At 34.8% G+C, this 20,492-nt stretch overlaps 1 long non-coding RNA gene across 8 annotated transcripts in view; it reads left to right on the top strand.

Annotated features, from left to right (window-relative positions):
* Positions 1 to 20,492, top strand: part of LOC109548741 (uncharacterized) — a 410,920-nt gene that overhangs the window by 213,305 nt on the left and 177,123 nt on the right. For 7 of the 8 annotated variants that reach the window (XR_012331917.1, XR_012331916.1, XR_012331920.1 and 4 more), the window contains 2 exons: positions 5,350 to 5,389; positions 12,299 to 12,369. This is a non-coding gene — a long non-coding RNA (uncharacterized lncRNA). The remainder of the gene's footprint in view (positions 1 to 5,349; positions 5,390 to 12,298; positions 12,370 to 20,492) is intronic. The other variant, XR_012331919.1, reaches the window with a different exon arrangement.

The following is a 20,492-nucleotide window of genomic DNA, read 5'->3' as shown; positions in this document are numbered from 1 at the left end:
TTTTGTTTCCTTAGCCTCTCTTTATTTAGTGAGAAAGTAGATGCTAAAAGAGGATGGCTATAGAGAACTTTTGATAAAAAAGGATAGCATATGTCATACATTTTCAAAAGCTATATCATTTGTTTCAATTGACTTCAATTAATTTAACTTTCCCAAGAGAAAGTCTGCTAAATATTGTGAAATCAAGTGAAAACCACATGTGAGAAAGAGATAAATTATACTAAACACTGGAATGTGGTAGAGTGGGAAGTTCTCATTTAAAAAGGCTGGGAGATTAATGAAAAAACATGAATAAATTATTGCAAAAATTGCATATTTATGAAGGAGGTTTTCCTGGAGAATTTTTTTTTCTTTTTGGCTGCTTTGGGTCTTCATTGTTGCACTCAGGCTTTCTCTAGTTGCGGCAAGCGGGGGCTATTCTTTGTTGCCGTGCGCGGGCTTCTCACTGGCACGGACTCTAGGCGCACAGGCTTCAGTAGTTGTGGCTCATGGGCTCTAGAGCGCAGGCTCAGTAGTTGTGGAGCACAGGCTTAGTTGCTCCGCGGCATGTGGGATCTTCCCGGACCAGGGCTCGAACCCGTGTCCTTTGCATTGGCAGGTGGATTCTTAACCACTGCACCACCAGGGAAGTCCCTGGAGAAAGAGTATTAACTAGTCTTAAACATAGAAGACATGACTATGCTAGTTTGTGGTTTCTTAATGTATTTCATATTGTATGAAGTTGCATATTAACATATCTGTATTCTTGAGCCAGAGTTATTTATTTCATTACTATTATGTTCTGAGGAATAAACATAAAAAAGGAGACCTTTTCTCCTTCTCAGTCAAATGAATGCATCATAGATAAACATCTAATTATCCCATGTTTCAAAGAAATGGTAGTGGGAGAAAAAATGTTTATTTTTATATAAAAGGCATGAAGCTAGAGACCTTGCATATAGTGTCTCCTTACATCAACAGTATGTAAAGTTTAAAATTTTATCTACTGTGTAACCTCCAATGCATCACCCCTCAACTTCCCTGTAAAATACCTATAAAATCACAAAGAAAAAGTTATAAATTTGATAAATGAAATAAGCTAGGCCAGAAAGAAAAATCTGTATGGTCTTACTTACACGCAGACTCTAAAACAGTTGAATTCATAGAAGTAGAGAGTAGAATGGTGGTTACTAAGAGTGGGAGGTGGGGGGAAATGGGGAGATATTAGTTAAAGGGTACAAAGTTGCAGTTATGTAGGATGCATAAATTCTTGAGCTCTAATGTAAAGAAACGTGGTAGATAATAACATTATATTGTATACTGGAAGTTTGCTAAGAGAGTAGATCTCATGTGCTATTGCCAAAAAAACCAAATAAATGCCAATATGAAAATGCCAGGACCTGGTTAGCATATCCACTAACAGACAGACTGAACCAGGATAAGAACAATGCATCCTGATCTCATGGCATATCTGAATATTTCTTTATGCACTAGAGTCCCATGGAAGATGGGAAGACATTATCTCTCTAACACAGCCTGTCCCCAGCTGAATAAATGACATAGAGGGTCCTTCCCATTACCAGCTAGGTGCTACTTGTTGAGGAGGCCAGAATTCTGGTTCCTTCTTGTCTATAATCCCTATCTCCAGACTATTCTATCTTGTTTTCACGTTCATACAGAAATAGCAACTCCAAGCAAACAATTGGACATAAAGGACAGACACTGTTGTGGCATTATATAAACTTGATTGTCTCATGGTAAGGAGATAAGAGGAATGTTGGTTGCTAGATTGCTGGGAATATTATTTTCTCACTTTTTTCAAAAATTCAGAGTACCACAGAACCATGTGTGGGGAGAGGAGAAAATAATATGTCTATGTGGCTGATCCCTCTGACAAAAAAATAGAAATTAAATCGAGAACTATGAACATTAGCCTGCTCTTTTGTTGATCTGAAAAGAAAGTCACCCTTCAACTAATGCAAAATTGCCACCACTTCTACAGTACTTACTGTATGCCAGATATTGTTCTAAACTCTTTATTTAAATTAACTCTTTTAATTTTCCTAGAAACCTTATGAGGCAGATATTGTCATTGTATTACCCAAACTTTACAGATGAGAAACTGAAGCATAGAAAAGTAAAATTCACAGAACTAGTAAGTGGTAAAATTTGATTTGAACCCAGGCAATCTGAATCCAGTGTCTGGACTCCTAATCATGATGCAATGCAGAAAGAGAGTGGGACCCAAGTGGGTTCTGCATCAGACCTAACTCAGAGATCCACCACTTCAAAATTTGTTAAGAAATAAAACATCATTGGAGTCAATGAAAAAATATGACAGAACATGAGGAAAGAAATATCATCCTAATGAACCAAAGGAATAGCTACCTCTGAAAATTATCTCTTGTGAAATCCAGAAGAAAATGTTAAGAAATTATATGGAATGTTTAATATTGTGTGAGAAGAGAGAAGAAAACCTAAAATCACTAAGTGGTGATAAAAAGAGAAAAGACAATAGGATGGGGTGAAAATAACGGTAGGAGATTGGAAAGAATTTCAAGAAGATCTAACTTAATATCAGATTAAAAATCCACAATATACTGTATACTGATACCGTTATACACTTTAACCAGTAAAAAATAGGAAAAACTTCTGTGTGTTTGCAAAAGACCTGAGATGAAAATTGATACTCCTTGAGAAAATATTAGACCAAGTGGAAAAGAAGCAATAATCAATTATACATAGTAGAGATTGTTTTATCATATGGAAAAAAAATACCTGATGAAATACTGAAAGAGCTCTCCATGTTCCACAGAAAATAAAAGATATTTATCTTAGATTCTTAAAGGTAAAATATATCTGCCTCTTTTGTGAGCTCAAATAGTTAAGTCTAAAGGGAATTATCAATTTCTCATTTGTTTGGTGGAACTCATTCCTAAAATCATAAGGGCCCTGGACCCAGGGCCAGATGATGGTAGTTCCTTGACAGCATTTTCCATTTCTTTTATGGTTTGGGCAGCCTGTTCCTTGTTCCGTGTTGATCATTTATATATTCTAGAGAAACATAAAGGCAATCTAAATTTCAACGTTTACAGCTTAGTTATATATTTTAATATTTAAAAACAATACTCCTTCATATTTGTGGTCATATACACTTTCTCATTCCTGATGTTATTTATGCCTGTAGTTCTGTCTTTTCATCTGCTAGCTAGTCTAGAGACTTGTTTATGTCATGGATCTTTTCAAAGAACCAGCTTTTAAATACAATTAGCAATTCTGCTGTATTTCTGTTTTCTTGTCTTTTAGTTTCTGCTCTTTTTTTATTATTTCCTCATGGGTTTCTTAAGCTTGGCTTTTGTGGGGTGGAGTGCTTTTACTAATTCCTTGAGTTGAATATTTAATTTGTTTTCATTCTTTCTTGATTAATACTAAGAGCATTTAAGGCTACAACCTTTTTTTCCCTTTTTTTCTTTTCTCTTTCACTGTATCCTATAACTTGTAGTGCAGTTGCAATATCTAACTAGTATGCAATTGCAATTTTTATTTTCTTAATGACACAGGACTTAAGAAAGTGCTATTAAATTTCCAAATGGATAGATATTCTGGATGTTTGTTATTCCTTTAACTCTTCCTATTATTTCCTAATTTATTTCACTGTGGATGGAGAATGTATCTTGTATAATTTCTATGTCTGGGAATTTTGAAATATATACTTTTTGGCCTAATGTATAATCAATTTTAAGGTTTCCATGGGAATTGAAGAAGGAGTGTTCTTTATAGGAGTTAAAATATATGAAGCAATTAAATCAATTTTATTTATTGTATCGTTAATTTTCCGTGCATACTGTGTAATGAATATCCTTGGTTACAGCTGAGAAAAATTAGTTTCTAATTTTCTGGTTTTTGATTTCTAGTATCTTTCCCAATCTTACTGAGGCTGATCAAAGAAAGTGTTCTAGAAATATGCATTAAAAAATCAAACATCAGTTTATTGGGAGATTTGATATATATATGTGGTTTTGAACAACTTCATCATGTGCTTGTAATAATATTCTTTAATATGATTTGATATAATCAAATGTATTTTTGTTACCATATCATTTTAGTGTTTTCAATGCCAAATTAATTTGGTATTAACATTGCAGCCTCTGCTTTACGTTTTATTTCTGTTTAGTTGGTATATTTATTTTACTGTTAACTATTTAGGTTACTTTATTTTAAATGTATTTCTTTGAAAGCACCTTTGATTAATTTTTCTCACCTATTTTTCTCTCTTAATAAGGGATTTTGTCCTGTTTAGATTTATTTCTAAAACTCCATGTTTCCAAACAGCATTTTTAAATAAATCATAATATTAATAGTGATGCCCAGTTAAAATGTTTTCCATAGACAAATAAGTATGTAAACACTGAATACTACAAAACTTCTTAGAAATTTAAATTTCACTTTAGAAAATTAAAGCCTCTAATAAATTTTGAGTAAAAAAACCTGTTTAAATCTTATTAATTCAGCTGACAATCTAAGTTTTTATAATGCCTGAGAGATATATTTTTGCATAGAGAGAGCTATTTAAAATTAATTATGCTTTAAAATAATACCTAATTTATACCAACTAAATAATAAACTTCATTTTTCTTGGATCATTAAGTTCAACTTAGAAGTCTTGCTATGTTATTTATAGATCCCATAAAATAAGAACAGTCACCATTTTATATAAAAAAAGTTTTATGTTCTATATCAAGTTGAACACATTAAATTCTTAAATCTGATCCAGTTATAAACCTAATTAATTAAAATCCTTGTATATATTAAACTGCATTTCAGAAATTCAATATAGTCAAAAATTTTAAGCATTCTATATATATTTGATAGAATAAGTTTACAATTCTAACATGCTCACAGTTTAAAAAGTAAACATTACAAATTATATATAAATGAATAAAATTAATTTCTCTTAATTATACCAGTAGTTTGCAAACAAAGTTCTGTGTATATTTCCACTCAAAATCACAAGAAAAATATGTCAGATTTCATAAATATTAAGTATAAAAATATAAAAACAAATACACAAATTTTTTTTTTTTTTTTGTGGTACGCGGGCCTCTCACTGTTGTGGTCTCTCCCGTTGCAGAGCACAGGCTCCGGACGCGCAGGCTCAGCAGCCATGGCTCATGGGCCCAGCCACTCCGTGGCATGTGGGATCTTCCCAGACTGGGGCACGAACCCAGTAAAAATAATTAAAATTATTTTTAATTTCTTTTTTATATTGTAGTTGATTAACAATGATGTGTTAGTTACAGGTATATAGCAAAGTGATTCAGTTATACCCATACAAGTATACATTGTTTTTCAAATCCTTTTCCCATTTAGGTTGTTACAGAAGACTGAGCCAGATTCCCTGTGCTATACGGTAGGTCTTTGTTGGTTATCTATTTTAAATATATTGATAGTAGTGTGTACACATCAATCCCAAACCCCCAATCTATTCCTTCCCTACCTGCACCCCACCTGCACCCCCTGGTAACCATAAGTTCATTCTCTAAGTCTGTGAGTGTTTCTGTTTTGTAAATAAGTTCATTTGTATCATTTTTTTTAGATTCTGCGTATAAGCAATATCATATGATATTTGTATTTCTCTGTCTGACTTACTTCATCTAGTACGATAATCTCCAGGTCCAACCATGTTGCTGCAAATGGCATTATTTCATTCTTTTTAATGGATGAGTAATATTCCAGTGTATATATGTACCACATCTTATCCATTCCTCTGCCGATGGACATTTAGGTTGCTTCCACATCTTGGCTGTTATAAACAGTGCTACAATGAACATCGAGGTGCATGTATATTTTGAACCATGGTTTTCTCCAGATATATACCCAGGAGTGGGGTTGTTGGATCATATGGTAGTTCTATTCTTAGTTTTTTAAGGAACCTCCATACTGTTCTCCATAGTGGTTGTACCAATATACATTCCCACCATCTCTATAGTTGGTTACTTCTAAAAAATGTATAGATTTATATTTTAGAGCAGTTTCAGGTTTACAGAAAAATTAAGTAGAAAGTAAAAAGAGCTTCTTTCATGCCACTCACACACAGTTTCCTCTATTATTAATATCTTTCATTGGTGTGGTATGTTTACTATAATTAATGAATATTGATACATTACTACTAACTAAAGTTCATAGTTTTCAAGAGGGTTCACTCTTTGTACAGTTATATGGGATTTGATAAATGCATAATATCATGTATCAACCATTACTATATCATACAGAATCATTTCACTGCACTAAAAATCCTCTCTGCTCCACCTATTCATTTCCTCAACCCCCACCAATATCTGGCAACCGTTGTTCTTTTCACTGTCTCAATAGTTTTGCCCTTTCCAAAATGTTGTATAGTAGGAATCATGTGTAGCCTTTCCAGGATGGCTTTTTTCACTCAAAAATATGCATTTTAGGTTCTTCCATGTCTTTTTATAGCTTGATAGCTTATTTCTTTTTAGCACTGGATAATATTCCATTGTATGGATGTACCACAGTTTGTTTATCCATTCATCTATCCCAAGTTTTGTTATGAATAGAGCTTCTGTAAATATCCATGTACAGGTTCTTGTGTGGATATAAGTTTCCCACTCCTTTGCGTAGACACTAAGAAGCTTGGTTACTGGATCATATGGAAAGTATATATTTAGTTTTAGACAGAAACCACCAAACTGTCTTCCAGAGGGGCTGTATAATTTTGCATTCCCTTCAGCAATGAATGAGAGTTCCTACTGCTCCACATCCTTGTAAGCATTTGGTGTTACCAGTGTCCCTGATTTTGGCCATTCCAAAAGATGTGTAGTGGTGTCTTGTTTTAATTTGCAATTCCCCGATGACACATGATGTTGAGCATCTTTTCATATCTTATTTGCCATCTGTATAGTATGTCTTCTTTGGTGAGGTGTCTGTTCAGGTATTTTGCCCATTTTTAAGTGGGCTGTTCATTTTCTTATTGTTGAGTTTTAATGGTTCTTTGTATATTTTGGATTCAAGTTCTTTATTGCATATGTGTTTTGGAAATATTTTCTCCTAGTCTGTCCTTCAGTTCTTTAACACTTAAAAATTAATGTTGTTAAAACTGGCAGTCACTTATCTACCAAGAGATGCTGATTCATCATCTCAAGTTAGCTGACACTACTGGGTTGAAAAATCAAGACACCATTTTTTTATATGGAATGCTAATGGTTGTGGTATTCTGTTAATATTAGTAATAGCAATAATAACAGTAACAATAAAAGCAGTTGACTTTTTTGTATTATGCCAGCCACTGTGCTAAAGGCTTCCAAAGTGTCATCTCATTGACTCCTCATAACAATCTTCCATAGCAGTTACTACCGTTATTCTTATTTAACAAGCGGCAACATTACAGCATGGAGAAATTCCATAACTTTTCCATAACACAAGGCTTTTGGTCTTATAGTGTTATCTGGGAAAGAGCTGAGTACCTCATACCCAAATTGTAACAAATCAAAAGCCTCCAGATAGATAGGGATAGGTAAAACTTTCCCTCTTTGTCTAAACTTTGAAAAATCAAGATGTTTGCTTCTTGATGGGTGCTTAAATAAGGGGAAGTATGGTTTCTGATTATTCTTTAAAATGTTTTTACAAAGCTTATGTTCTCATTTAGCTTTGAAATAAAAAGCTTCTGAGTAAATAGAAGATGCTTGGTTAAAGATAAAAGAATTTCTAGCTCTAAAAGGACTGAAGAATTATCAAAGGTCAGCTCCAAATGATTGACTAATCAGGCATTCAGCATCTAGCTCAAAAAGCTTTCGGCTGATTTCAAAGAGAAGCCATTTAGCTTTCTTTACTAATTAAGAAGAAGATAATTCAGATTTCAAAATTATATGATCATTAGCAAAAGTGTAAAAGGAATCCACAGTTGCCACCACGGTTAGTTTTGATGATGTGCATAACTATCACATGCCAAAGTGTTTCAGAACGGTGTTAGCTTCTAAATTTCAAGAAAGCTTAAACTACAAAACTGTTGTGTAAAAGAAAGTATTGTAAGATTTTGTGGAAAATGTAAGTTACTGTCATGAAGAAAATAACCCGTTCATTTAGTATGCATTTTTTTCCATTAAGAGCTATTAGTGCCATGATTAAGAGCATCTGGAGGTAGACAGGCTTTGGGTTTAAGCACTTGTCTTTCCACTTAGAATCTGTGTTACCTTAGACAAGTCACTTAATCATCCTAACCTGTTTTCTGGTCACTAAAATGGGGATAAAACTAATATATGAGGTTTCCCTGGTGGCGCAGTGGTTGGGAATCTGCCTGCCAGTGCAGGGGACACGGGTTCGAGCCCTGATCCGGGAAGATCCCACATGCCGCAGAGCAACAAAGCCCATGCACCACATCTACTGAGCCTGCGCTTTAGAGCCCATGGACCACAACTACTGAGCCTGTGTGCCACAACTACTGAGCCCGTGCACCACAGCTACTGAAGCCCACGCGCCTAGAGCCCGCACTCCGTGACAAGAAAAGCCACCATAATCAGAAGCCCGCGCACCACAACGAAGAGCAGCCCCCACTCGCCGCAACTAGAGAAAGCCCGTGCGCAGCAACAAAGACCCAACGCAACCAAAAATAAATTTAAAAACTAATATATGTTAGTGTAGTTATAAACACTAAATGGGTAAAATGTAAGAATACATCTAAAATAGTTCCAACCTCAAAACAGCAGCTATCTTTATGGGGTTAATTTGCTTCCTGCATTACAGCTTTGAATTTGTGGATCTTATCTTACTAAGGGAGGTGGTATTTCCTTACAAACCAGCAAGTAGCTAAACTAAAAGAAATGCATTTCAGTTTTAAAGTTAAAACAAACATACTTGACCTTTTGATCATTTTAAGAACCTATCTTTTTCATCTTCTCCTACTTTAACAATTGGTTCATTTAAAAAAAAAGTATTGGTTGCCTACACTATAGCAGTTACCATTCTTTATACTGGAGTGGCATATATAAATAAAATACTTCCCTTCTACACCTACAAGTGTTCTCTGTAACATATTCTATGAAATTCAGTTAAAATCCATTTCATTTGGAGACTTTTACTATTCCTCTTGAGATAATCAGGAATTTTTTGGCAAAGGCAGAGGGGTAGTGTTGACAGGGACAGGGATTACAAAATTAAGAAAGAGATTTAGCTATTTGGGAAATACTGTGGTTGCTTATTTCACTTTATTTTCCGAAAGTTTTCTCAGGACTTTTCTATTGTTACCGATTAGGAAATGATAGTCTAAGGTATTATTAGTATTTTATTTTTGTAAATGGAAGAATTGTCATTTACTGACTTTATACACTTCTATGCCCTCTTGTTCCAGGAGAAAACTTTCAAAGTGTCATTTTGGAGAGGTCATTAGGAAGTTCTCTGACATTGAGATTCTTAAGACTCCTTCCTCTCTTTTTCTCTACTGCCTTTGTCCAAGAGTGCAGCAGTTGGATGAAATGCTATATAGCCCTTTCTGGAAGAAATATGGCATAGCATTCCTTAATTTTCAGAATTACAGGCATAGAATTTTTCAGCCCTATCTGTCCAGATCTGAACTTGTACTTCACTATGGTATTGTGATCTATTACCAGGAACCAGAGGCCAGCTTTAAAAACTTAAAAGGATTTCATTTTAACTCTGGAACTTGATATTTTAAAAGCTAAAAATGCCATCAAGTTTAAAGTAATTATCTCTATCCTTCTAAGTCTTGGTATGAAGCTTAACTTACAGAGAATGCTGATGTGCCAAATGACTTTCAAGCTACCTTGTTATTCATTTAATTCTCAGGTCTTAAAATCTAGCCACAAAGCATATGTGAAGGGAATTCCTCCAAACTACTTCACGTTAAAAAGAAAAATAATTCAGAGAATGTATGCCAAAAGTAATTTACATCTGTAAGAAAATTTGGCCAACAAACTAGAGGAGAATGAAAACTGTTAAAAAAATAAGATGACTACAGTGATGTTCTCAGAAAGTGACACTAACCGTAGCATGTTTTTTAATGAATTGTGATGGAAAAAGATAACATGGGGAAATAAGACTCAAGAAGCAGCTAGGGAACAGAGCAATGTGGGTTCTACAAACATGGCCTGCCTGAGGTTCTTAGTGACCTAAAAGCAACAGGGATCTATCTGGGGATGTTGGGAAGCAAGAACAGCCCCTCAGGTTGCTACAGAATGGGCTTGCTCAATTTTTTCACTCCTTTATGGTAGCCAGAGAGTCCTAAAGTCATCTAGGGGGTTAGGAGCATAATTTGGAAGCTCTCACCAAAAGTACTCCTCAGAAACACTGCATGTCCTTGAACAGCTATTCCGAAATAGTTTGTTGAGTTAAACACACACACACACACACACACACGCGCACACACATATATAAAAACCAGTCTTCAATCTCTCTGAGGTCCAGCTTCTGAATCTGTAAAGTGGGCATTATGCTTTACCTCATGGGTTTTTATGATGATCCTGTGACGCCTTGTGTTTGAGGATAGGGCCTTGTGCCCTTACTGCAGTTCTATCTCTAGAGCATAATCAAGTTCCTGTCACAGAGCAGATGCTTAGCAAATATTTTCTAAATAAGTGAAATGAAAAAAACAACAAATCAAGTATTTGAGCGTGACTTAAAAGAACTTAAAATCCTATACAAATGCTAATTGTTATCATTATAAATTCTTCTACTGAAACTAAAATACAAAATGATATCATATTCTTTCTCCATGGTTAAATTGATTTGCTGTAATTTCATATATGAAAGGGTTATTTTGAAAGTGGTGAAATATTTTCATGTAAATTCTAGTCATCAGTCTATAAAGAAAAATACGATGGCTGTTAATACTCCTGCTTCGAGTAATGGTGTTGGTCAGCTGGGGACAGGGAGACATTTCCTCTCATGACTTATATAACTAAACGTGCTACAATGACTATCTGGTTTCCTCAGAAGAATATGACATTGGACTTACTCCAAATACTAACTGAATATCACACACCAAGTGTTGCAAGACTAGAAATCTTCTCTGTTAATGACAGATTCTTTGTTATCAAAGATACAACGCAGTGGAAGCTAACTAAAGAGATCATCTGCTGGTCACAAAAAAAATTTTTTAAGAAGGAGCTACTCACCAGAGGTTCCTGCTTCTTTATTATAAAATCAAGGCTAAGAAAATCCTGGAGTCTTTAATTAATCATGGTCTTACAGACTGAGTAAACTATATTTTAAAAATTTAGAAATAATCTTGTTTTGTTTTCTATTTTTCAATATCATTTAGGAGTCCCGTATAGCCAAAATTTTTTCAGCATGAAATTAATACTTCTGTATTGCTGGAAAGATTTGAAACATTTTAATATGTTTTTCTACCATTTAATGTTTTTCATACCCTATGCATTCCTTTTTTATTCATTCAACAATGTGGGTGTCATCTGGTGGCCCAAATCATTCTTTCCAACTTCCTAAATTTTACCATGATATTACATCCTGTGTCTTTGCTTTATTGTGTAAGAGCTCAGATGCCCATTTGTGCTTACTAAAATCTTCCTATTATTTGATTCTTACTTACAGCTGATAAACTGCTGACTTTCCTTCTATTCACATTAACAAAATATTTTTCATGAAGATTCCTGTAGGACCTGTAACATAGATCAAAAGGCATCTAAAGACAGAATGACTGTTTTTTCTCCATCTTTAAAACTCATGTTTGCTTTAAAGAAATAAATTTAACAAAATATCTTGGTAAACATAAAGTAATTTCAAATATGGAATCAAAAAATTAATACTTTTTCTAACATGTATATGTATGTGATTATATGATGTCTTCTTTATTGTGCACAGTGAGTTCCATAACAGTAAGGGTTGTTTTTTAATCCTATCAGAATAGTGCTTTATAACCTATAGGTACATAAGGAAAATTTAATTTATTCTACTTTAATCTTTAATTCTTAGTGTTCATTTATTCTGCTCATTCTATGATACATGAACTCTAAAATCTCTTCTTTTTTGGCAAAATACATAAAACATAATATTTTTCATCTGTTTATTCTAAAATTTTATACAAGCATATTTTTTATTGAATTTCTGTGATCAAATGTATCATACATATGGTACGTAATTAACAATTTGGACTTAATAGAGAATTTCATTTTGTCAGCCCACATTTTTTCCACTAACTGCAATAAAAAGAATGGGCTTTTATTATTTGTTTATATAAAGTCAATAATTTCATGTCCAATTTTCATTTTTACTTGAATTTTAATATTTATATGTAGATTATAAAAGGTTCCATTTCTCTCGACAGATTGTAGGAAGAAAGATTTTATTTCACTTCAGCCATGATTATACTCAAACTGGATATTTTCTACATCTCATGCAAGTATTTTCCTAGTCTAAATATAATATTTAAAGATAATTTTGTGTATTTACAGGCAATGACTGCTTTGTTTAAAATTTTTTTATAAATTGTATTGAAGTATAGTTGATTTACAGTGTTGTGTTAATTTCTGCTGTACAGAAAAGTTATTCAGTTATACATATATCTTTTTCATATTCTTTTCCATTATGGTTTGTCAAGGATATTGAATATAGTTCCGTGTGCTGTACAGTAGGACCTTGCTGTTTATCCATCCTATATATAATAGTTTGCCCCTGATAATCCTAAACTCCCAATCTTTCCCTCCTTTACCCGCCTCCGCCCCCCTGGCAACCACAAGTCTGTTCTCTGTGTCTTGTGAGTCTGTTTCTGTTTTATAGATACGTTCATTTGTGTCATATTTTAGATTCCACATAAAAGTGATATCATATGGTATTTATCTTTCTCTTTCTGACTTATTTTGCTTAGTATGATAATCTCTAGATCCATCCATGTTGCTGCAAATGGCATTATTTCATTCTTTTTTATGGCTGAATAATATTCCACTGTATATATGTACCACAGCTTCTTTATCCATTCATCTGTTGATGGACATTTAGGTTGTTTCCATGTCTTGGCTGTTGTAAATAGTGCTGCTATGAACACAGGGGTGTCTGTATCTTCGAATTATAGTTTTGTCTGGGTATATGCTGAGGAGTGGGACTGCTGGATCGTATGGCAACTCAATTTTTAGTTTTTTGAGGAGCCCTCATACTGTTTTCCATAGCAGCTTCACCAGTTTATATTCCCACCAACAATGTAAGAGGGTTCCGTTTTCTCCACACCCTCTCCGGCATTTATTGTTTGTAGAATTTTTAATGATGGCCATTCTGACCGATGTTAGGTGGTACCTCATTGTAGTTTTGATTTGCATTTCTCTAATAATTAGCAATGTTGAGCATCTTTTCATGTGCCTATTGGTCATCTGTATGTCTTCTTTGGAGAACTGTCTATTTAGGTCTTCTGCCCATTTTTTGATTGGATTGTTTGTCTTTTTGTTGTTGAGTTGTATGTGCTGTTTGTATAATTTGGAAATTAAGCCCTTGTCAGGTGCCTTATTTACAAATATTTCCTCCCAGTTCGTAGGTTGTCTGTTTTGTTTATGGTTTCCTTTGCTATGCAAAAGCTTATAAGATTGAGTAGGTCCCAATTTATTTATTTTTGCTTTTATTTCTATTGCCTTAGGAGACTGACCTAAGAAGACATTAGTATGCTTCATGTCAGAGAATGTTTTGCCTGTGTTCTCTTTGAGGAGTTTTATGGTGTCTTGTCTTATATTTAAGGCTTTAAGCCCTTTTGAGTTTATTTTTGTATATGGTATGACAGTGTGTTCTAACTTCAGTGATTTACATGTGACTGACCAACTTTCCCAATACCACTTTCTGAGGAGACTGTCTTTTTCCCATTGTATCTTCTTGCTTCCTTTGTCACAGATTAATTGTCTGTAGGTGTGTGGGTTTATTTCTGGCCTCTCTATTCTGTTCCATTGATTGATCCACAGGTTTGTTTTTGTGCCAGTACCATGCTGTTTTGATTACTGTACACTTGCAGTATTGTCTGAAGTCTGGGAGAGTTATGCCTCTTGCTTTGTTCTTTTTCCTCAGCATTGCTTTGGCAATTCTGGGTCTCTTATGGTTCCATATAAATTTTAGGATTATTTGTTCTAGTTCCGTGAAGAATGTCATGCGAAATTTGATAGGGATCACATTAAATTTGTAGATTGCTTTTGGGTAGCATGTCTATTTTAATTCTTCCTATCCAAGAACATGGGATATCTTTCCATTTCTTTGAGTCATCTTTAATTTCCTTTTTATTAATGTTTTGTAGTTCTTAGCATATAAGTCTTTCACCTCCTTGGTGAGGTTTATTACTAAATATTTTATTTTTTTGATGTGATTTTAAAGGGGATTGTTTGTTTATATTTCCTTTCTGATATTTCATTGTTAGTGTAAAGAAATGCCACTTATTTCTGTATGTTAATCTTATATCCTGCTACCTTGCTGAATTTGTTTATCAGTTCTAGTAGTCTTTGTGTGGAGTCTTTAGGCTTTTTTATATATAGTGTCATCTCATCTGTGTATAATGACAATTTTACTTCTTCACTACCAGTTTGAATACCTTTTATTTCTTGTTCTTGTCTGATTGCTGTGGCTAGAACTTCCAATACTATGTTGAATAGAAGTGGTGAGAGTGGGCATCCTTGTCTTGTTCCAGATTTTAGCAGAAAGGCTTTCAGCTTTTCACTGTTGAGTATTATGTTGGCTGTGGGTTTGTCATAAATAGCTTTTATTATGTTGAGATATGTTCCCTCTATACCCAGTTTCATAAGGGTTTTCATCATGAATGGGTGTTGAATTTTATCAAATATGTTTTCTGCATCTGTTGAGATAATGATGTGGTTTTTGTCCTTTCTTTTGTTGATGTGGTATATCACATTGATTGATTTGTGTATATTGAACCATCCTTGTGACCCAGGGATGAATCCAACTTGCTCATCGTTTGTGATGTTTTTTTATGTGTTGTTGGATTTGGTTTGCTAATATTTTATTAAGAATTTTTGCTTGTATATTCATCAAAGATATTGGCCTGTAATTTTCTTTTTTGGTAGTGTCTTTGTCTGGTTTTGGTATCAGGGTGATGGTTGCTTCATAGAATGTCTTTGGGAGTGTTCTTTCTTCTTCAGTCTTTTGGAAGAGTTTGAGAAAGATCGGTATAAGTTCTTCTTTGTATGTTTGGTATAATTCCCCAGTGAAAGCCATCTGGTCCTGGACTTTTATTTGTAGGATTTTTTTTTTTTTTAAATTACAGATTCTATTTCATTTGTAATGATTGGTCTGTTCAGGTTATTTCTTCTTGATTCAGTTTTAGTGGGCTGTATGTTTCTAGAAAGTTGTTCATATCTTCTAGGTTGTCAAATTTGTTGGCATATAATTGTTCATAGTATTCTCTTACAGTTTTTTATATTTCTGTGGTATCAGTTGTGATTTCTCATCTTTCATTTCTTATTTCGTTTATTTGGGTCTTTTCTCTTTTTTTTTTGATGAGCCTGGCCAGAGGTTTGTCAATTTCATTTACCCTTTCAAAGAACAAGCTGTTGGTTTTATTGACTTTTCTAGTTTTTTTACTCTCCATTTTACTTATTTCCTCTCTGATCTTTATTACCTTCTTCCTTCTGCTGACTTTAGGTTTTGTTCATTATTCTTTTTCTAATTCTTTTAGTAGTGGGTTAGGTTGTTTATTTGAGATTTTTCTTGTTTCTTAAAGAAGGCCTGTATCGCTGTGAACTTCCCTCTAAGAACTGCTTTTGCTCCATTCCATAGATTCTGTATGGTTGTGTTTTCATTGTCATTTGCCTCAAGGTATTTTTTAATTTCTTCTTTGATTTCATCTTTGACCCATTGGCTTTTTAGTAAATGTTGTCTAGTCTCCATGTAATTGTTTTTTCTTATTTCTTGCTTTGTTTTAATTTTTGATTCTTCTGGAAATATGGGAAATAAGTAGAGACTTGCCTCATGGGCTTGAGATGTATACCCAAAATATACGCTAATCATGTGACAAATTTTTCTATAATGTGAAAAGCATTTTGTTAGTTAAGATAAACATTTAGTATTAAGAAAAGACAAATTAGCCTTTTATTTATTGAGTTTATAGAATATTATAGAAGTATAAATCAAAAGAAGAGGAGAAAATTTCATGTATGAAAGTGTAAAAAATTAATAAACAGAAACCTCAATTAAATAGAATCAGGAGACCAGAAGGGAGAGTTCTCACACCCTGTGATGATAGCAGAGCCTGACAGGAAGAAGAAAATCGTCTTCTTTCCCAGCAAGGACTTAGCCAAGGAAAAGCTATGGACTCTTTGTTTACTATAGCCCTCCTCACTTCCTTGTCCTCTATAGAAGAGTTCTCCTCTCCATTTTTGTGGGGGACTTGCATGTGGCTTGCCATGGTTTACACCCTGAATTGCAATTATTTGTTGATCCTGAATAAACCCATTTTTTTGCTGGAGAAATAACTGGTTGTCTATTTTTGTTTTTAGATCAGCAAAAGCCATATGCTTATACAAAATAAGAGTAGTCTTCTGGGAAAGTCTTTTAAAGAAAGGGAAAAAAATAGATATCAAGAAGGAAAACAGCAAGAGTAGAAATAGGTGATAATAAAAATGTTAAGACAAGATGAGAGAAAGAGAGCAATCAAGTGATCAAAGGAATGACCAAGAAGTAAAAGTAGGAAAAAGCTAAATACTATGGAGTGGTGGAGAATGCAGGGGCATTATTAGAATTCAAGAGCCTCACAATCCAAATTTGGCTGAAGAGCTGTTGCTGGCTACCCTTATTCCATTTACAGATTCAGCTTGTGTTCTGATATCCCTAGAAATTAGGAGTTAGTGAGATCAGGGTTATCTTTCCCCAGAGAGAAAGAACTTGAGACCAGAGAATTTAAAGAGAAAAGGGCTGCCTAGAGACTGGGCTTCCATCAGGCACTGCATACCTGCAGATGAGTTTAACAGTTGGACTCCTCAGAAACAAGGACCTTGTATTTATAGTGGTGCAGCTGGAGGCACAAATGCCTGGGGACTGAGCGGGTTTAAGGCATGGAAGATCACACTGACAACAAGTTGGCTTGGAACTGCACTTATCTTATAGTTAATTCAGACTGTCATGAACCTATCCTATTGGAATGAAAATGGCAGAATCAACTGATACGAGGGAAGACTCGGGGTGTGCTTTAAGTACTCCATGGCCCAAGTCTTCAATTCCACTCATCTCTCCATGTGTCCAAAAGCCACTTTGTGGTAACTGAGCATGCCAGAAGTCTCCATACCCACTTGAGCTTTCCTAAACTTAATAGCCAGGAGTAATCTATTAACTTAGGATCATAACTATAATTAATATGGAGTATGGATAAGCAAGACTCTGGAGGAGTCATTATCTGTCTTCCAGATGCAGGGGGCGAGGAAAGTATGGGAGTAACTGTGCATCTGAAAATATTCATATTCTTTTGGCTCCAGTCCAGGTCCTGACTAATAATTTTGAAATGCTGAGGACAGAAGTTAAACAGGCATCTAGATCCATGTCCACTAGGGAGCCCTTGATCAGCTAGCGGCGGACCAGCAGTGAGAAAAGCTCTGAATCTTGAAGCCAGGCCAAGAAAATAAAACCCATTGGGTCTGGGCCTATTGTAGGTACTAATGGAGGGACAGAGTCCAGATGAGGGTAAAGGCCAAAGTTGAAGAAGCAAGGATTGATTTAGAAGTGAGGGAGTTGTGTGAGTGCAAGTTGCATAAACTTAAGGAGGTCCTTCTTGTTAATGGCTCAGGAACTATAAGGACTAGGGGCATAACTAGAGACTTATGTGTGTTTCTGATTCTCTTGCCTAAATGCTGAGAAGGGAATGATAGTGAGAAGTAAGAGATTATAAAAGCAATGGGTCAGGATAATAACTTATTGGGAGTCAACTTTAAAAATGCTCAGTCTATTGAAAAAGATAATCAATATGTTATTGGTCTGTCACCAATGACATATCTAAACAGGATTCTTCCTATGGCCTCAGAAATAAATGATGCTCCAATTTTTTTTCTCTTTCTTTTTGTTCTAAATATCATTCCTTTGAAATATCTCCTTGAATTCCTTGTTCATTCAAGGAGGACTTAAAGGAAGGACACTTATCTTTTTTTTTTTTTTTTTTTTTTTTTTTTTGCGGTACGGGGGCCTCTCACTGTTGTGGCCTCTCCCGTTGTGGAGCACAGGCTCCGGATGCGCAGGCTCAGCGGCCATGGCTCACGGGCCCAGCCGCTCCGCAGCATGTGGGATCTTCCCGGGCCGGGGCACGAACCCGTGTCCCCTGCATCAGCAGGCGGACTCTCAACCACTGTGCCACCAGGGAAGCCCAGGACACTTATCTTTAGCTATTTCATTTATTGATCCATTTTGTTTTGTCCCTCTTCTGGGCTCTAACTAAAACTACTAATAAATTGTGTACTATCTGGGGCAAGTGGAAGCTTAAGAGATAGCTTCAGTGAAGCTGGTTTAAGAGTCCTTGTCTCTCAACCCAGAACCAAACTATGACGTATTACATACTAACAATTAAAAATATAATTTGGGCATGCATTTTGCCCATTACCTGAATGATTATTGTCATCCTCAGCTTCACATTGATATGGGCCCCTGATCCCCAAAAGGACTGCATCCAGGGCTAAATTTAAATCATGCATCAGAGTCTGCTGAGGATAACAGGCAGCCCTGATGCCAGCACTCCAACAGGAAAAGTAAAGGTGGCAAAGGAGTATTAAGCAGAAATGGCTTGGCAAGAAGAGAGTAGAGGCTAAAATATACAGAAATGAAAAAGGGAGAGGAATCTTGGTTATATGGGAAAAGAAAAAAAAGGAAAATTTGATAATAATTTAGAAGAGGTTTTTAAATATAGAAATTTCAAAGGAAAAGAGGTTTACTTCATAAAGAAATATCAGGCTCTGGATTTCCTGCCCCACTAAGATAATTTATGTAAATTGAAAGAAAGAAGTGGAAAGAGATGTAATTAGGTGAGAGGAAAAAGTAAAAGGAGCAATTAACTATGTGAAGTAGAGAAAATAAGAAATTTATACCAAAATCCACATGAAAAATTTGTGTGTATATATTTCATGAATGTTTCTTACCTATGCTGTCTCAAATTGGATAAATGTTTGGGGAATATCCCTTTTTCCTGAACATTTACAATAAGATAAAGTGCACATTATGTAATTGATTAGAAATTTTATTCATATCAGTATGTTGGCGTTAATTTTTTGCTGTTTAAATATTACAGCTTTCATTAGCTATAATTTTTTGTCCTTCAATGAATTTATCATTATTATATTATTGTAGAGGTTGAATGAATGAATCAATTTTTATCTAGAATATTCTTTAAATTTTAAAATACTCAAAATTAAACACAAGAAACTATATATAAGGAAAAAGAAACAGAACAAAAATAAATGATTTCTAAAACTGGAATATTTATTTCTCAATTTGCTATCTATGAATATGGATGTGACATACATTTTACAAAAATCAGATTATACTATAAATACTAAATAGCAACCTCCTTTTTTTCACTTAATGTATTTTGCACATTTGGCTATGACAATATAAATGCCTCTATGATATTTTCAGAGGCTTTGTGGCATTCCATTCAATGACTAGACATTTCTTCCAACCTGTTTAAAAGTTTAGTTTTTCCATTTTTCGCTATTATATAAAACAGAGAACATCCATCATAGCTAAATTTTTGCAGTTATCTCCACTTGTTTCCTTAGTATAACTTTCCCTGAAGAGAAATAATGCAAAATGGGCCTATAGCCAAATTTCCCTACAGAAAATGTTTAATGATTTATAATTCCACTAATGATATATGCAAGTATGCATTTGCATATGGAAGGGAATGAATCATGGGGAGGCAGAGGCCAATAGTGGTGGTGTTGGGTAAACCCTAATCAGACCCTGAGATCCCTTCATTTTTGAATTCATATCCTGTATAATCTCCTGACCTTGAGTATGGGTGAGTCCTATGACTTGCTTCTTTCTCATCAAGATAATGTGGCAAAAGTGGTAGAATGTCACTCCCTCCCGTAATTGTTACTTTACATTGTATTAAGACTTTGTTTTCCGGTAGACTAGAGCCTCTGTTGCCGGTTTTGAAGAAGACAGCTGCCATGAAATAAGTGGCAGTGTTAGAGAAGCTTACATAGTAAGGGATTGGAGGTGGCCTCTAAGAGCTAAGGGTGATTTTCAGCAGAAAATCAAAACCCTCAGTCCTTCAACTGCAAGGAAATTAATTCTGCCAACCACCTGAGGAAGTTTGGAAGCAGGTGTTTCCCTAGTTGAGCCTCTGATGAGACCACAGCCCTGGCTGACAGCTGGATTGCAGTCTGGCAAGGAAGGCCCTGAATAAAAACCTAGCTAAGCAGTGCCCAGACTTGTGACCTACAGAAACTACGTAACAACAAATGTGTGTTGTTTAAAGCCACTAAGACTGGGGTAATTTGTGATACAGCAGCAGAAAACTCATACATTAATCACATTGTCAATTTATTCACTTACTTATT

Source organism: Tursiops truncatus, chromosome 5 (assembly GCF_011762595.2).
Source record: "Tursiops truncatus isolate mTurTru1 chromosome 5, mTurTru1.mat.Y, whole genome shotgun sequence".
NCBI lineage: Eukaryota > Metazoa > Chordata > Mammalia > Artiodactyla > Delphinidae > Tursiops > Tursiops truncatus.
The sequence above is the reverse complement of the archived record's forward strand: the minus strand, read 5'-3'. Positions and strand labels throughout refer to the sequence as shown.